This window comes from Ostrea edulis, chromosome 7 (assembly GCF_947568905.1).
Source record: "Ostrea edulis chromosome 7, xbOstEdul1.1, whole genome shotgun sequence".
Taxonomy (NCBI): Eukaryota; Metazoa; Mollusca; class Bivalvia; order Ostreida; family Ostreidae; genus Ostrea; species Ostrea edulis.
In genome coordinates, this window is record NC_079170.1 from 80,309,515 (window position 1) to 80,315,397 (window position 5,883).

A 5,883-nucleotide genomic window follows, 5' to 3' on the forward strand; every position below is an offset into this window, starting at 1 on the left:
GAGAGAGAGAGAGAGAATCGATGATATTTACAAATGAATGCCGGTATTGGGGGACAGCAAGTAAAAAATACATATATTCTAGCAAAGTTGAACCTTACAGCTGTCCACCTGAAGGAGTGTTTGAAACTCGCTGTAAAATAAGCTAGATATGCAGGACTGACTGCTTGTAAAAGTTGTTAACCCTGTCAAAGACCTACTAGCTCTGAGACAAGAACTGCATTCTTGAAAATTACTTTTACATGTATTACTACATGTATCTATATTCTAATGAAGTACGATGAACCTTATTCGTTTCTAGTATATTATATTTTATTGAAATTTTGATATACAGTAGAATATACAGTAAAATGTTCTAAATTGACGAGGTCTGTTCACTTTGTTACAGGTACAATAATGAAGTTGATTCATCTCAATTTTATTTAGCTGAAATGTTATTACGTCCGATCGGGCGTTTTTACCAAGACATTTATTGGCCCGTTTCAAAATTTATGCGTCTCGGGCGGTCGGGATCACGGTTATTTCAAACACTGCAACGGGCTCAAGATTCTAAATGTAAAAAGAACAAGAGAATTAAGTTGGTCGGAAATTAGAAAAAAACAACAGACGTTTCAAGTGGATGTGCATTACAAGTTAAAAAAAATTTTAGATTTGGAGCCAATGCAGCAAATGATTTCGACAGGAATGATTATGATCTTAGTCCTTATCTAAACAAAGAAGAAAGGCAATCTCCGAGAGATGTGTTTCACGCACCTTATGACAATATAACATACAGAAGGAAATCTGGAGCCCCACTACCTACCAGTAAAGAGCCGTATTTCCCTGATTTACAAGGTACAGACACTATTGAGCCATAGGCAAATCGTAAGATTGCTCCGAATATTAAACCTGCTATCTACGATGGTACCACATCCTGGCTTGATTATAAATCTCATTTCGAAGTATGTGCGAAGCTGGGTCAATGGGATGAAACAGAAAAAGGGTTGTATCTTTCTGTCTCTTTAAGAGGCAGTGCTCAATGAGTTCTTGGAGATCTGTCAGATGGAAGACAATTGCATTACAAAGAGCTCGTATCTGCTCTAAGTGACAGATTTGCACCGCCAGATCAGATGGATTTATATCAAACTCTGTTGAGAGAGCGAAGACAAAAAGCATCCGAATCTCTGCCTGAGCTCGGACAACACATAAGGCGTCTTGTAAATTTAGCTTACCCCTCAGTACTGGCACACGTCAAAGAAACGTTGGCTAAGGATCATTTTATAGATGCTTTTGCCATTTCAGATATGAGGTTAAGAATCAAGCAGGCGAGACCGAAAAACCTTAATGAAGCAGTTAGACATGCTATTGAATTAGAAGCTTTTCTTAAAGCAGAACAGAGACTAGGAACCGCTAGTCCTTTGATAAAAGCTTTGTGGGCACAAAGAGAACGTCTAGAAATTCAAAATGAAATACTGTATAGGAAGTGGAAAGACGAAAAGGGTACAACTCTTCTGGGTGTTGTTCCATTCGAAGTTAGACGTCAGGTTCTGACATACTGCCATGATCACAAAACAGCAGGACACTTGGGAGTCAGAAAAACATTAAGTAAGATCAGACAGCAATATTACTGGCCAGGATTGCAGTTAGATGTGAGGCAGTACATAAGAGGATGCGAAGTGTGCAATAGATTAAAAGCATCCAACAAAACCAGAAGAGCGCCAATGAAAACTTTAGGTGCAGGTATTCCCATGGAGAGACTTGCTCTGGATATTGTAGGAGAATTACCCAGAACTGAGGATGGCAACCGTTGCATCATAGTAATTTGTGATTACTTCACGAAATGGGTAGAAGCCTTTGCCATACCAAATATGGAAGCTGTGATCTTAGCTAGACTATTGGTTCGAGAAGTACTGACAAGATTTGGAATTCCGACTTCGTTGCATTCAGATCAGGGTAAAAAGTTTTAAGGCAACCTATTTTCAGAGATGTGCAAACTATTGGACATTAAAAAGACAAGAACAAGTCCATATCACCCACAATACGATGGACTAGTCGAAAGGTTCAATAAAACCTTACTTACAATGTTGAGGTCTCTTGTGGATGAACATCAGTCAAACTGGGATGAGCTACTACCACATGTCTTAATGGCATATAGATCGGTGGAACAGGAATCAACTGGATTTAGCCCCAATTACCTTATGTTGGGAAGAGAGGTTAGGACACCTCTGGATATTGCTTTCAAAATGCCGTCCCAGATCAAAAATATTCCTTTGCAACAGTGGGTATGGGATCTCAAAGAAAAGATGGAAACAGCACATACATTTGTGAGGGAAAATTCCCTTGGCTCCATGTTGAGATAGAAAAGTATTCATGATTCAAAGTTAAACTGGAATATATTTAAGCCGGGAGACGAAGTTTATGTATATTTTCCGAGATATGCTGTCGGTAAATCTCCTAAACTGACACAGTTCTGGAGAGGTCCATGTTGTGTGAAAGATAAGTTATCTGATGTGAGCTACAGGGTAACTTGTGGTCCATACGGAAAATTTCAAGTTATTCATGTTAACCGAATGAGACCAAAGAGAAATCGGTCTTTACAAGATGAAGGATCAAAATCTTATGACCCTGTGGTAACATATCATAATATCGCGGAGGAGCACAATTTACATGATAGTCATGATAATGATGAGTTGTCCAATAGGTTTAGGGAGCGACGGCGACCAAAATGTCTCTCTAATTATGTTGTTGAACTTTAAGAGTCTGATTTTAGATCAAGTTTTATTGGCAAAAACATTTTTTTTTAGCATGTCGGTATGAGTTTAATTGTACAATGATATTCAATGTCTTTTCAGAAGAAATGCCACTGTTAAAGACTACACCCAGGAAGGAGCACAGATCCCCTATATGTAAATTCAAAAGTTTTGATATGGAAGAGATAACGAAGCACATCACAGATTGTGGCTTAAAGCAGTTGGAGAAAAGGTACAGCTGCGACCAAGGAAATTGTGACTTTGTCACAAACAAAATGGGGAATCTAACAAGACACAAGAAAACACATAGTGAACTTGAGCCTGTTTTTCAGAAAGAAACGCCCACTGTCAGACAAGATAAGCCTGAACAGTGCAATTTAAAGACAACTGTAATAAAACAGAAAGACAATTGTCCCAAAGAAGTAAATGTGGAAGATGACTCAGATAGCGGATGGAAAGAAGCAGACCCCGGTGATCTTCACAGTATAATTGGTGACGTTTCCAAGACAGAGAGCGAAAGAGAAGATCAAAATGAGGAAAAAGCGCAGGAAAATTTGCATGTTGGTAGATTTTCCGAAAACTTGCTGTACCAATACCAGTTATCGCTCCAAAGCGGAAAGAGCCGTTTGTGTCTTCTGCTGGGCTCCCTGCACGTCTAAAGGTTTGTAGACCTCCAAACATGTTCAGTACGTCGGCAACACAGGCAGAAAGAAAAGTGCGTAAGGTCGAATGGACAATTACGAAATGGAAAGAGGGCAATTAGTAAGATTGAACACATTGTAATGCTGGAGGAAGAGTAAACCAGCGATTGTAACTGTTTAGTTAGAGCAGAGAACAATTGATATAAATCATATTGTATTTAAAGTTGTATAAGCAAGAAGCTTTCTAAATTTATATTGATGTGCATATAGAATAAAACAAAGGATAAAAAATGAGTTTGGGTTTTATCCATGCGAGGTCGTATGATTTTGAGGCGTGGGTAATGTGACAATTCGGAAATTCCTACTCCGCCTTTGGGTATTCTAAATGTTATAGTTACCCCGCTAGATGACGTTTTTGTAAGTACTATATAAGCGGGAGATTTCGGGCGATAATCAGTGGATGCAGTGACGACAGAGAGTGAAGACGTGGAGTTAGAAAGGTAATTTTATTTTATACATTGCTATTGTTTTTAACATTATACCAAGTCTTAGATGTGACTGCACAAGGATTTCCTGGCTTTGTATGAATATTGGATAATTGTAATACCGCGCTGAAAGAGCTGGAGCTAGAAAGAGCAGGAACCACGAAGAGTCATAGTCGGAAAGAGCGTCGAGAGCCGAGCTGTAAGAGCCGGAGCCACGAAGAGCCAGAGTCGGAAAGAACGACGAGAGCCGAGCTCAGAGTGATAGAGCCAGCTGCATCAGAAATCCTGTACATACTTAATTCAAGACAAATAGTCAAGTTTTTTCCTGTACCAATCATTATATGTATATATTGAAATAAAATATTAGTACCTCAGAAAGTTAACTGAGAGTGCCCATCCGCTTCTTACTGTTTATATATGTATTTTTGGGGTTGCACGCTACAATATCAAAGTCGAATATTTTTCCCTTATTCAATGCTTGACCGCTCAAGGTTTTTTGCAGTTTCTGATCATGCATGCGCATGTACACAGTGCGTCTATGTTGATGAATTGAATTCAATTCAATTCACAATTCAATATTTATAGATAATTATATACAAGCAAGATTAATAATCAATAACATAAATGTTGGGTGTGATACGGGTATGACATGCACAATCCAAAATAGACATTTGATTACACAAAAATATATACATGTATATAAGAGGGAATATAGTGCAGCTTTCAAACTTTGTTGTCTCTTCGGGATTGGCAATTATTTACCGTCACTTTGCATGTACATGCATGGAGAGAGAGAGAGAGAGAGAGAGAGAGAGAGAGAGAGAGAGAGAGAGAGGGGGGGAGAGAGATGTCCTATTTCGATGTATAATGTTATTTGACAGGAGGAAAGAACATTGATCACTAAGTGTTAGCTTACAAGCATTCATGAATTTCAACTATTTAAACAAATTGTATTTACAATATAGTGGAAACTTACAAGAGTGACATCGGTGTTCATGTTTGAATTCAATTAGATTTTTTTTTAAAAATTAATAGTTTGGGTTTGGACATAAACACATTCAATTGTAAAGTACTAAAAGCTTTCAAGTTGCACGGAACTCTAAGTTTAATAATTCCTTCTAGATATTGTGATATACAGGCACGTAGCATTGTATTTTAAAGTAGGGGAAGGGTCAGCCGGGGTTCACTTCGCACTTGCATTAAAATTGTTGACAAGCAATAAAGTACTTCTGCCCAAATCTCATTATCTTATAAAATGTAGGATGGGGGGGGAGCAAAGATTAGTTCACTACACGTATTCTTCAATTCAGCACTTCCCGTGGGGATCCGGGTTAGAATAGGTACTCAGTAGCCCTTGCTTGTCATAATGGGACAGTCCTTCGGATGACACCGCAAAATCCGAGGTTCCGTGTCACAGTAGGCGTGGCACGATAAAGATTCCCCTGCTCATAGGCCGTAAGCGCCGAACATAGCCCTACATTTTGCAGCCCTTCACCAACAATGGTGACGTCTCCATATTCAGTGAAATATTCTCGAGAGGGACGTTAAACAATATATGTAATTCATCAATCAATTCAGAAGTTCAAACATCAACTGTCTTTCATTACTACTTTGAAAAATGGGAGGAGGCAGCAGATCAATGGAACTTTGCATGTAGAAAATATGGGATTTGTGTGTTAAAATAACGAAAAAGTAAATTGTAAAAAAGGGGATAGACCAGGCACCCTGCCCACCTCAAGCCCTGTTTTAGCATTCTTAGTGCAAGGTGAAGATAACGAACAGTGATCAATCTCATAACTCTAACAAGCAATACAAATAGATAGTTGAGCAAACACGGACCCCTGGACACACCAGAGGTGGGATCAGGTGCCTAGGAGGAGTAAGCATCCCCTGTTGACCGGTCACACCCGCCGTGAGCCCCAGTATAACATTCACACAAAAAGATTTCTTCAGTAGAATACACATATCTGAGTACCATAATTTAATTCTAAAAGTTTCCTTCTTTGTATATGTAATTAATGATTATCCACA